Here is a 13857-nt window from a genome sequence, read left to right as displayed (position 1 = left end):
AATGGGGAGAAGACAACCATCTAGCTACTGCTATGGACCCATAGTCCAGGGGTAGACTACTCACTCATCACTCCGGAGGCGACCATGGCGGCGTAGAGTCCTCCGGGAGATGATTCCCCTCTCCGGCAGGGTGCCGGAGGCGATCTCCTGAATCCCCCGAGATGGGATTGGCGGCGGCGGCGTCTCTGGAAGGTTTTCCGTATCGTGGCTCTCGGTACTGGGGGTTTCGCGACGGAGGCTTTAAGAAGGTGGAAGGGCAGGTCAGGGGGCCACACGAGGGCCCCACACCATAGGTCGGCGCGGCCAGGGGCCAGGCCGCGCCGCCCTAGGGTTTGGCTGCCTCGTGGCCCCACTTCGTCTCCTCTTCGGTCTTCTGGAAGCTTCGTGGCAAAATAGGACCCTGGGCGTTGATTTCGTCCAATTCCGAGAATATTTCGTTACTAGGATTTCTGAAACCAAAAACAGCAGAAAACAACAACTGGCTCTTCGGCATCTTGTTAATAGGTTAGTTCCAGAAAATGCACGAATATGACATAAAGTGTGCATAAAACATGTAGATAACATCAATAATGTGGCATGGAACACAAGAAATTATCGATACGTCGGAGACGTATCAATCGTGTACCACTTAACAACTATGAGGGATATTGTATTAAGTGGGAGTTCATTAGTAATTAGATTAAAACATGAACTAATTATCATGAACATAGTCTGAGTAGTATTTTGAATTAATTTTGTAGTTTTGGCATCTGTTTTCTACCTTGCGCTAGTCTTGTAATTGAGATAGAAATACTGTTAAAATCTGACAAGAAGCTTTACGGACTGGTACCGTATTGTTAAAGAATCAATAAATGATTAAGTCCTATTGCAAACTTTTAGTAAACCTCACATTGTTGATTCAAAGAGCTATGGTTTCAATTAGTACCTAAAGTCATCTTGTCTCCGTGAAACTTGAAGTTCAAATCTGTTTGAAAAATAAGGAGCTGAAAATTTAGTTTTTAGAAATAATCAAGGTATGAGATATATGTGATATCTAAGACCTTATTGCAAGATGATAGAATACAATTTGGTGAGACTACATAAACTCATAAGTTTTATGGGAATGTATGAAGGTTGAAGACGCCAGGCGTCCCAATCCTCCAACTATTGGGGCACTAACAATATTCGCATATCCATGAAGTGATCGTCCTTAGTATGCACCGTTGCTAAGACTCGTCGTTTCGAAGCATCACGTGATGATCGGGTATTATAGATTCTACGTGTGCATACAACTGGTGCAAGCTAGATTTGCACATGCGAATACTGAGGTTAAAACTTTACGAGCCTAGCATGTACAGACATGGTCTCGGAAAGTCGTCATGAATTGATGGATAAAATTATGAGTGAAATCGTTCATCATATTACAAAGTTACTAATAGTGAAATCTAGAACACTTGTCATATGATGATCAACTTCAAAGTAAGAACCTCAAGGTTATTGATATTTGACCAACAAACCTAGAAGTTATTGATGTTGAAGTGTTTTTCTGAATAATGAGGAAAGCTAAAAGAGAAACTACAAAAGATTATTGGCAGAAAGAAAGAAAAGACTAGAAAGTCTAGCTCAGGTGTATATAAATGATATACATGTTATGGATATATTCCTTGTTTGGTCACATAATGAAATTCTTGGGTATTTTTACCAGGTTGGTTGGTATGAGATGTCATACAATACAACGCAATACAAGAATACGATGGCCTAAGTGACTAATAAAGAATATGGTAATAATGCACGTCTGGAACATAATAAAGTGTTATCATGTTTGTCGTTGGCATTCTACCTAACCCTTAGAATTTATAATAAAGAACTTAATAATTGTTATTTTGCTCTGGTCAAATGAAAACAATGAGTTGTTCAAATTTTGACATTACTCCATGTACGATGGATAAGTTATTATAAATCTTAATGGTGAAACACACACACATAATACTGACGCTAAAATACCATAAGGCAAATGATTTGAATTCCACTTATTTGTGGAACCGCCATTTAGGTCTTGTTGGAAAGGAACGCATGAAGAAACTCCATGCAAATGGATTATTGGAGTCATTTGATTTTTGAATCATTTGGCGCTTGCAAATCTCTTCTAAAAAGAATGACTTAAGTACCATTCATAGGCCAAGATTTGAACGGGCAACTAACTTAGTGGAAACATACATAATGATGTATATGGTTCACTGGGCATAGTTGTGTGCGGAAGATTCTTCTACTTCATGAAAACTTCAAACAGTGAATTGAGTATATATATGTGGATATATTCGATAAGGAAGAAGTTTGAAACATTTGAATGGATTCAACTAGATTTCAGCATGAAGTGGAAATCATCGTAATAGAAAAGTCAAATATCTATGATTGGATCATTAAAATATTTGAATTACGAGTTTTAGCGAACATCTAAGAGAGTTATGAAATTGTTCTACAACTCACGTTTCTTGGAGTATCATAGTGATGATGGAGTATCCGAGAGATGTATCCAAACCTTGTTGGGTCAATGATGAGATAATATATTGATGCCATTATATTTTTGTGGATTATGCTTTAAAGACTACCGCTTTTACACTAAATAGAGCATCATCATGATCCGTTGAAATGACACCATACGAGTTATGGCATGGGTATAAACCCTAATAAGTCCTTTCTTTAAATTTTGGTCTAAGAGTTTACAACCAAAATCGGATGATTGTCTTTGTTGGTTATCCCAAAGAATTGATAGGGAATTCTTTCCACTATGAAGTAAAAGACAAAAGTGTTTGTTAATGTTACTTGCTTATTTCCAAGAAATTGTTTTCTAGCGAAGTATTTGAGTGGGAGGACAATAGAACTTGATAAGGTTTATGAACCTGAGCATAATGATCAGAGTAGCGCAGCATCGGAAGTTGGTTCCGGAAGCGGCCACGACGATCATGGCTCCCATGACTACAAAGTGTTATAGCCATGGAGATCGAAGTATATATTGAATCTTGTAGGTATGGTTTACTTTGTGATCAAATAAATGATTTGTGGACAAAGGATTGATTTTGAACAATGATAAACCAACTACAAACAAAGAAGTTATGATGGGCCCTGACTCTGTTAAAATGGCCATATGCCATGAAATCCAAGATAGATGAATACTTTTTGAAAGTAAGTGGATCTATAAAATTGATGGACTTGGATGAAATATCCTTGAAGAAGCTCGACTTGTTGAAAAGTTGTTTACGACAAATTTCAAAGAGTCGACTACGATAAGATTAGATCTTCCGTAGCAATGCTTATAGTCTATGTGGATTATTCTAGTAATCACTACATATTTCTTTTATGAGATATGCTAGTAGGATGGCAAAATACATTACTTATCAGAAGTGTGTATTAAAGGTGTATACAAGATACAACCAAGAGTTTTGCTAGTCCATGGAATACTAGATAGGTATACGAACTTCAATTGGATGAAGTAAGTATCGCGGAGTTGGAATCTTCACCGGATGAAATAGTCAAAGAGTTTTTGATTTCATCAGAGACGATGAAGAGGCTTGTATTTGCAAGAAATTAAGTGGGAGCGCTGAGACATATTTATAATACTTATGTAGATGACATATAGTTATAAATGATGTAATTATATACTTGATTAAAAGGTTTCATTGAGAAATTAAATTCAATGAAAGGATATGGACTGAAACAAATTTTGTTTCAAGATCTATGAAGATAGATTGAAACACATAATAAGTTTAAGTCAAAGTACATAGAATGGATATTGAAATAGTTCAATATAGAAATATTAAGAAAATGTTCTTGTCATGTGAAGGTATAACAAGACTTGAGTGTATCAGACACTCAATGAGTAAAAACACATGAGTGATTATAGATCACGAATAATATGTACACAATCAGATGTCCTGTGCTCTAAAGTGTTATGAGCATGTACAAGAATGATTCATATGATGATCATTGGACGACAGTAAGAATATCCTTGAGTACTTTAGAAGAACTAAGGATATATATATAGTTTTGTATGAGGTAATGACAAACAAATCGCTGTAAAGTGTTGCACCGATATTAGTTTGATCACATATAAAAATAAATTTCAAATCTCAAATTAGGCTAAGTGTTGTTTAAAAGGTAGCACAATGAGATAGAAGTTGTCTATGCTAGATTTAGATGAGTTCTAAATATTGTGACGGATTCTACAAATGAAGGCAGAGTATGTCATTGTTTTGAAAATGACTGAGGATGCTAAGTCAAGAGGTTCTTTGAGAACTTGGTGTAGTTCCGATAGTGTCAGAACTTTGAAGCTATATTGTGTATGACAATAACATATTTCAGACCGCGGAATTAAGGTTCCACCAGAAGACCAAACATATTTAATGCCGACTCATTTGGAAAATGAGTGATGCGTTGAGACGCAAATGAATTGCAAAATACATACGTTTCTGAGCATGTCAGATCCGTTGACTAAAACTTCTCCCGTGAGCTAAACATGATAAAGCACCGAAAAGCCAAGGTGTTATATCTTTACATATGTAAACTAGATTATTGACTCTAGTGCAAGTGGGAGACTGTTGGAGATATGCCCAAGAGGAAATAATAAAATGGTTATTATAATATATCTTTGTGCTTATGATAATGTTTACATACCATGCTATAATTGTATTAACCGAAACATTGATACATGTGTGTTATGTGAACAACAAGGAGTCCCTAGTAAGCCTCTTGTATAACTAGCTTGTTGATTAATAGATGATCATAGTTTCATGATCATGAACATTGGATGTTATTAATAACAAGGTTATGTCATTATGTGAATGATATAATGGACACACCCAATTAAGCGTAGCATAAGATCACGTCATTAAGTTATTTGCTATAAGCTTTCGATACATAGTTACCTAGTCCTTTCGACCATGAGATCATATAAATCACTTATACCGGAAGGGTACTTTGATTACATCAAACGCCACTGCGTAAATGGGTGGTTATAAAGGTGGGATTAAGTGTCCGGAAAGTATGAGTTGAGGCATATGGATAAACAGTGGGATTTGTCCATCCCGATGACGGATAGATATACTATGGGTCCTCTCGGTGGAATGTCATCTAATTAGCTTGCAAGCATATGAATGGTTCATAAGAGATGACATATCACGGTACGAGTAAAGAGTACTTGTCAGGAGACGAGGTTGAACGAGGTATAGAGATACCGATGATCAAACCTCAGACAAGTAAAATATCGTGTGACAAAGGGAATCGGTATCGTATGTAAATGGTTCAGTCGATCACTAAAGTCATCGTTGAATATGTGGAAGCCATTATGGATCTCCAGATTCCGCTATTGGTTATTGGTCAGAGAGAGGTCTCAACCATGTCTACACAGTTCGCGAACCGTAGGGTGACACACTTAAGGTTTGATGTCGTTTAAGTAGATATGGAATATGGAATGGAGTTCGAAGTTTTGTTCGGAGTCTCGGATGGGATCTAGGACATCACGAGGAGTTCCGGAATGGTCCGGAGAATAAGATTCATATATAGGAAGTCATATTCCAAGTTTGGAAATGATCTGGTATTTTCTCTGGAAGGTTCTAGAAGGTTCTAGAAGAGTCTGGAAGAAATCAGGATGGAAGGTGGAGTCCCAGAGGGACTCCACCCACCTTGGCCGGCCAGCCTAAGGGAGTAGGAGTCCCAAGTGGACTCCTCCCCATGGTGGCCGGCCACCCCACCAAGGAAAGGGGGGAGTCCCACTCCCCCTAGGTTTGGTCATATGGAAGGTTTATGTTGGGGTCTTATTCGGAGACTTTTGACCTAATCCTTGGGGCTTCCACCTATATAAAGAGAGGAGGGGAGGGGCTGGCCGGCCACTCAAGCCTCCAACCTTGGCTGCCCCCCTTTGTGGCCGGCGCCCAAGGCACCCCTCTCCCCAAACCCTAGCGCCTCTCCTCCACATACAACTCCCGCATACGCTTAGGCGAAGCCCTGTCGGAGTTCTCCATCAACACCGCCACCACGCCATCGTGCTGCCGGGATTCCGAGGAGGATCTACTACTTCCGCTGCCCGCTGGAACGGGGAGAAGGACGTCGTCATCAACACCGAACGTGTGACCGAGTACGGAGGTGCTGCCCGATTGTGGCACCGTCAAGATCTTCTACGCGCTTTTGAAAGCGGTAAGTGATCGTCTACCGCAGCAACGAGAGCCTCCTCTTGTAGGCTTTGGAATTCTTCAAGGGTTAGTCTCGTTCATCCCCTCGTTGCTCCCATCTTCTAGATTGCATCTTGGCTTGGATTGCGTCCTCGCGGTAGGAATTTTTTTGTTTTCTATGCTACGAATCCCAACAGATATGTCTCAAACGTATCTATAATTTCTTATGTTCCATGCTAGTTTTATGACAATACTCACATGTTTTATATACACTTTATATCATTTTTATGCATTTTCCGGCACTAACCTATTAAAAAGATGCCGAAGCGCCAGTTCCTGTTTTCTGCTGTTTTTGGTTTCAGAAATCCTACAAAGGAAATATTCTCGGAATTGGACGAAACAAAAGCCCACGGTCTTATTTTCCACGGAGCCTTCCAGAAGTCCGAAGAGGAAACGAAGAGGAGCCGAGGGGGCCCCACACCACCTGGCGGCGCGGCCAAGAGGGGGGGCGCCGCCCTATGGGGTGGGCCCCTCGAGCGTCCCCCAACTCTGCCCCTTCGCCTATATATTCTCTCCGTCGCAAAAACCCTATTACCGAGAGCCACGATACGAGAAAAGTTCCAGAGACGCCGCCGCCGTCAATCCCATCTCGGGGGATTCAGGAGATCGCCTCCGGCACCCTGCCGGAGAGGGGAATCATCACCCGGATGACTCTACATCACCATGCCCGCCTCTGGACTAATGCGTGAGTAGTTCATCCTTGGACTATGGGTCGATAGCAGTAGCTAGATGGTTGTCTTCTCCTCTTGTGCTATCATGTTTAGATCTTGTGAGCTGCCTATCATGATCAAGATCATCTATTTGTAATGCTACATGTTGTGTTTGTTAGGATCCGATGAATATGGAATACTATGTCAAGTTGATTATTGATCTATTATATATGTGTTGTTTATGATCTTGCATGCTCTCCGTTGCTAGTAGAGGCTCTGGCCAAGTTGATACTTGTGACCCCAAGAGGGAGTATTTATGCTCGATAGTGGGTTCATGCCTCCATTGAATCTGGGACAGCGACAGAAAGTTCTAAGGTTATGGATGTCCTGTTGCCACTAGGGATAAAACAACAATGCTTTGTCTAAGGATATTTGTATTGTTTACATTACGCACAGTACTTAATGCAATTTTCTGTTGTTTGCAACTTAATACTGGAAGGGGTGCGGATGCTAACCCGAAGGTGGACTTTTTAGGAATAGATGCATGCTGGATAGCGGTCTATGTTCTTTGTCGTAATGCCCTAAGTAAATCTCATATTAGTCATCATGATATGTATGTGCAATGTTATGCCCTCTCTATTTGTCAATTGCCCAACTGTAATTTGTTCATCCAACATGCTATTTATCTTATTGGAGAGACACCACTAGTGAACTGTGGACCCTGGTCCATTCTTTTACATCTGAAATACAATCTACTGCAATCATTGTTCTCTACTGTTCTTTGCAAACAAACATCATTTTCCACACCATACGTTTAATCCTTTGTTTACAGCAAGCCGGTGAGATTGACAACCTCACTGTTATGTTGGGGCAAAGTATTTTGATTGTGTTGTGCAGGTTCCACGTTGGCGCCGGAATCCCTGGTGTTGCGCCGCACTACACTCCTTCGCCAACAACCTTCACGTGGCCTTCATCTCCTACTGGTTCGATAACCTTGGTTTCGTACTAAGGGAAAACTTGCTGTTGTACGCATCACACCTTCCTCTTGGGGTTCCCAACGGACGTGTGCTTCACGCGTTATCAGGCCGTCGGACACCGCCGTGCCAGACGGGACTGCCGACGCCCCTGTTTCAGTTTAATTTCCCTCCGATCGCCGATCTTTGGCTGATCCTTTTGCCGATCTGGACGTATTTGTAGCGGGACTACGTTTTGTTTGAATTTCGACTCCGTCCGCCGAACACCGGGTGGACGACTAGAAATATGGTTCTCCCCACGAATTAATTTCGTCCAATCCGGCGATTATTTTGTCTGGATTTCGGCGTGGGGAGGCCAAACGAGTGGAGATGCTCTGAAGAGCGGTACTGTTTTATTTGTCATCATCATGTATATATGACATGTTGGATACAAGAGAGTGTTGTTTTATCTACCGTTTAGGGCATCTTCAACGGGGCGACGCAAACGGGCGATGCACGACGGATGCTGCACGGTCGGGCCGAGCGTCCGCTCGCTTGTCCCACGGGCCCGCCTGCCAGCGACCCTGGCTCGAGCCGGCACGAATGTAAGCACAACAACTGTCGGGAAGGGCAACCGCCGGAGTGGCAACCGCATCGATCGAACCGCCGGAATGGAGCGCGAAAACCGCTGCAGAAGAGCAACCGCATCCCTCTTCGGTATCTGCGCCGCCATTAATCGTCGCTCAATAAGATCCATGCGTCTGCGCTAAGGATCTCCAACCGGCTTGCGCCATTCATCTCTACGAGCTATAAGCAACCTATTTTTTTTCCATCAAACATCGATAGCGAGGGGAAGCCGCATTGGTGGGATAGAGCTACCACGTTGAGCAGCTCTATCTCCCCGCCGACGGACGGCCAGGAGAAGGAAGGGAGGCCATCGTCGTTAGGAGGGGGAGGCCATCATCGATGACAGCCAGGATGAGGAGGGGGACGTCTTTGCCCACGACGGCCAGGACGATAAGGAGGAAAAGGAAGAGGATGAAGATGCAAGGTGGAGATGGCTAGAGGCGGAGGAGGCGGGGGCGGCAAAGGAGACAATGACCCAAGCGAGGGCGCAGTCGCAGCATGCGTTCAGGGACGACAACGGAGACCCCAATAACTACTCGTCGGAGGGGGACACAAGCTCGTCGAACGCATCGACCGGTACTAGCTCTAGCTCTTCCGAAGAGGTGACCAGAAGGAAGCGTCTCCGTGAAGAAAACGCAGGAAGCGCCTCCGTGAAGAAGAAATAGCTAGTTTAAAAGTTAGTTTGGACATATTTATTCATACTTTGTATGTTTAATTTCTTTCAACATGTTGCACTACCTTTTTTCGAAATGGAGGCCTAGCCCCAGCCTCTGCATCGGTTTATGCATGCAGCTTTTTATTGCCTTATTTAAAAAATCCAAGTCTTAGAGTATATTACATCACGGATCACACTGGATCAATACATATGTCAACCATCTAAAAAAACTAGAAAACATGATGAGAAATACATTTGTACACCCAAGCATGGGTGTGGGTGTTGCCCCAGCCATAGGATTCTTTGAGATTCGGAAAAGATAGCATGTGAGAGAAACCTTTTTCAGCCAATTTCTCCATTTTACATAGCAAGTGGGTCCTAGTAGAATAGTCAAAAGGCTCCCGACACGTCTTTGACAGGCAAGATTCGCGGGGCGACCAACCTGATCCTTCCTTTCTCTCTCCCCAGTCATGCATCCTGTTGGACGGGCGGCTCTGGTTCTCCACCATCCCCTCCTCCACTCCTTCCTCCATGTCTCAGTTCTCTCACCGCAGCTGCAACGCATCTGGCCACCACTCTAGCAGGTCCGGCGGCTGCTCGGTGGCGACGCCGACAGCGCACGACGGCTGCTCGGTGGCGACGCCGACGGCGCATGGTGGCTGCTCCGGCGACGGCTCGGTGGCGACGCCGACGGCCAGCGTTAGCTTCTCCTAATCAGATGAGCTGACTTCATCTTGTTTGCATCGCAGGTCGATCTGGCATCCGGTGGCCAAACATACCAGGAATGCCCCCAGTCGTGAAACCTGGGACGTTTGTGCAAAGTACCATCGATCTTCGTCCACACTATTGAGGACTATACATTGCAGCCAGTACCACCCAGCAAACCGAGATGATCCATTCTGTTTTGGTTGATGCGGAGATGCACACTTTGTTTTTTGGATTATTCATGCTGGCCTACACTGTGTACCTTTTATTGAGCTCCCTTTTGGAGTTCCTGTAATATTTTTGAATCTAGCTCTATGCCCAATGATATTTTAAACCTACCTCTCCTATGTTATTATGAAACCTTAAGCAAAAGTCAGGTATTTTGAACCTGTCAAGTGCCAAGCCATGTGATGTTTTTTATTGTTTGAATGTCTTCAAAGGAAATCAACTTTTTTTCATTACCAGATGGATTGAATGCACAGCGTGTGGACAACCATATATGTACTTTAGATGTTCAGTTTGTCCAAGAGACTTTTGCCAAGTGGAACAGGTTATATAGAACAAGATGGCATGACTACTAACCATACGGATCACAAAGCCCTTTTTGCCAAGCGGAACAGTTTACATAGAGCACCACTCTTGTATGAGTTATGTTTTAGTATGGAGCGTTTTCACAGAGCATCATTAGTTCCATCTGGTTACAGCTTGTACAATTATCCTATGTAAAAGGCGACGACCCAAGCTACTCCGTACCATTCTTTGATCGTTGCATCTTGTAGACATACTGTAGGTACAGAGTTAAAGACCTCCCAAACGGCTTCCCCTTGGTCGAAAACAAAGAAACCAATGAAGAGAAAACCTCACATCTCAACATTTTTCGGAAGCAAATCATAACAAAGCAATACTAGTATTTTAGACACACCACCAGTCTTGTAGTACATTCAAAAGAGCCATACATAGGAATGATCCAACACACGATAATCTCAGGTAACTAGCAATTCGATTACAGGCCAAATTGGAGCAAATCAGTTTTTGGTGATAAAAGATAACAACCACAGAAGGTAGTCTCTAAATCAGGCTGCAGCCTGGGGAAGGAAAGCAGGGAGTTCACAAGTGTTCCCTGGAATCCTCATGAGCTTGAAACTGGTCGGCTCGCACAAGCAAATGGTCATCCTAAGAAAGAACAAACAATGGATCACATTTAAACCTTGCAGATCATGTAGCCAGAACGAATTTCATTGCAACTAGGAAAATAGCCGCTCTCACCTCAACCGATAAGTCCGTCACGTCATCTCCATCAAAATGAAGAGCATAATGCATTGTGTGCACTCTAGAATTATAGCTGCAATGAGAGGGAAAGGGATGCATCAATAAAATTATATCCTCTAGGTTGGTTCTGATCCATATATTAAATTATTGCTGGGTATTGAAACAGGAACATCTTAGCATGTAAAATACTTGGGCAGCGCCGGCCTAATGCAATGGGATGGTTGTAGCGCCAGTTATGAAGATCCACTTCCCAACCCTGGATCCATGCTTCTTTGCCATCAAAGAGAGCTTCATGGAGGCAGTCTATGGTGTCATCATGTTCCCACTGAAGTCTTCCTACTTCGGTCTGCTGGAGGAAAGGATCGAGAACTCTCTCTTTCCGATTGCACTGCAAACACCACAGAAAAGTGAAGTCAATTGTGTATCCGCATTAAAAGAAACAATCAGGGAAATATAAAACAAAAACCCCATGCCGCTACCTGCTTGTTTTTGTGTTCGTCTGAATCTTCAGCTTCATTCCTATCTTTAAGAAGCTTGTTATACTGGTACACAAACTTGTTCATTGAAGAATTCCGAGGGACATATGTCTTTCAGGTGAGAAATAGCTAAGCTGTGACATCTTGCAGAGTTCAGCTGGAAAAATGCAACAGGAATTTCAGGAAATTTACAATAGCAAATTAAATAGGTACAGCTTAAACTCTAGTTAGAGACCTTGCACTAAGCATTGTTCTCCTCCCGATTTTTGCTGAGCTCAATGAATCTTTTTACAATGAATTGGAATTGACATAAGAGATGCTTGCTCTTACCTTTTCTGTTTTGCACACTAAGTCCCGATCCCGGCGTCCTCGATGCCGCTGGTCCCCGCTTGGGAGTCGACACTTGTAGCACCTTGGGCGGCGGCGCCGTCGATGCCAGGGCCAGATCTCGGGCCAGGCGCTCGTCGATGCCACAGCCCAGTTCCGAGCCGCCGCCGTCTTCGTAGCTCCACCCTTCTCCCCCGTCCCGGTCATCGACGCGGAAGCCTTGAGCACCTCCCTCCTCGACGTCGGTGGTGCCTTCATCGTCGGGGTCGCCGGAGTCCCCACCTTGCGAAGCGCCGGGGAAATGGGGAGACGGCAACGGCGCACGGCGCACGTCGACGGATCTGTACCTGCGATTCGGCGGCGCGGACGACTCGCTGGCGACAGCGGCGACGGCGCACAGGGACGGCGCATGGCGAAGGCTCTATCTGCGCGTCGGCAGCGCACGGCGCACGTCGCGTCGGCGGCGTGGACGGCTCCCTGGCGACGGCGCACGGGGATGGCGAAGGCGTGAGCTATCTTCGCGTCGGCAGCGCGGTGTCGACAACTCCCTAGCGACGCCGGCGGCTACAGCGTGAGGAAACGCAGGGGAGAGAGGTTGGGGATGGAGGACAGGCCTAGTACTTTCTCTGATAGTCACGATGTATCATGTCCCCAACATGAACAGCAGTACCGTGTCGCGCGGCCAAAAGCCGGGAAAAAAGGAGCAACTGAGGGGACGAGAAAATGAGAGAAGTGGAGGAAAATGTTTCACCCAACCAGATTTTGCACGAATCTTCATGTCCAAATCAACGGTAAAAAGTACACCCATACCCATGCTTGGGTGTACAAAATCCATACTCCCAAACATGATATGACACTTCATTAACATATTCTAAGATCAAAACGTCAGCTGCACTGGCTGTATAAATCCCCGCGCAACCATCTTCATTCGGTTGCACCCAGTAACCAAATCCTCTCGCTTCTCCGTTGGTTATAGGAAGGATCACATACGGATTCAATGAGTAGCGAACAGTATTACCTGCATAAAAGAAGTAGATTTTGCACTGTTAAAGATATACTCATTTCGTATGGTCTAAATTGCCCAAAGTAAAGCACATACACCAACTCGGATTTATACTTTATGTTTCTTCTCAACACCCGCTAACCAGTTTCTAAATTTTTTTGTAATATTAGCGGGTGGAATAATATTAAAGGCCATGTAAACAATTCTTCACACAATTTTTGCAAGCGGAACAAGATATAAAAATGTGTTGTATTGATTCATCTTGAGCACAAAACCGACACTTTTTACTACCTTTCCAATTTTCTCTTAGCTAAATTATCTTTGGTAAGTAATACCTTACGATCCAAGAACCATGAGTATCCTAATTTTTAGAGGCACTTTCATCTTCCAAATGAATCTACGCAAAAATCTAGTGTGGACATTCATAAGATCAAGATATAAAGATTTAACAGTGAACGAACTAGACATTATTAGCTTCGAAACAAAATCATCTGGTTGTGATGTTAGATTGGCATCCATCAAACGGCGGGCAGTATGAAGCCATCTTTCTGCTCTTTTTTCTGTAAGCGCTCGCCTAAAACCTAAGCTCAGCGTCACTGACATAACATGAGCAACCGAAACTTGTTTACGATGAACTATGTTATACAAGGTTGGATAACATGAGCAACGAAATTTGTTTATACATGTTGCACTACTTAGTTTAAAACCTCGATTGTACCTACAAATACCATGGTGAGCATTTTTTTTCTCTCTACTTTCAATATGTTGCAGTACCTAGTTTAATTTCGCATAGCGTTTTGGTATGGATTACACATACGTACACTACTTGGTGGAATCGATCAACTAGCTAGAAATAAAGAACATGTCAGCCTTAACGGATGAAGTGTGTCTGCTCGCTGGGCTGCCCCCAGACGCAAATGAATAATCTTGGGCTAGCAACCATTTCGGTATCCGCGGGACGACGCAAACGGATGTGTGATATACGTCGT

General features: G+C 43.5%; 1 long non-coding RNA gene across 1 annotated transcript; it reads right to left on the bottom strand.

Annotated features, from left to right (window-relative positions):
* Window positions 1–10628: 10628 nt before the first annotated feature.
* On the bottom strand, window positions 10629–12477 carry LOC127344974 (uncharacterized). The gene is made up of 4 exons (XR_007878379.2): window positions 11869–12477; window positions 11542–11695; window positions 11060–11450; window positions 10629–10966 (listed from the first exon to the last, which is right to left on the bottom strand). It is a non-coding gene; the product is annotated as an uncharacterized lncRNA (long non-coding RNA).
* Between the last annotated feature and the right edge of the window lie 1380 nt (window positions 12478–13857).

The sequence above is a fragment of the Lolium perenne genome, chromosome 1, assembly GCF_019359855.2.
Source record: "Lolium perenne isolate Kyuss_39 chromosome 1, Kyuss_2.0, whole genome shotgun sequence".
Lineage (NCBI taxonomy): Eukaryota > Viridiplantae > Streptophyta > Magnoliopsida > Poales > Poaceae > Lolium > Lolium perenne.
The sequence above is the reverse complement of the archived record's forward strand: the minus strand, read 5'-3'. Positions and strand labels throughout refer to the sequence as shown.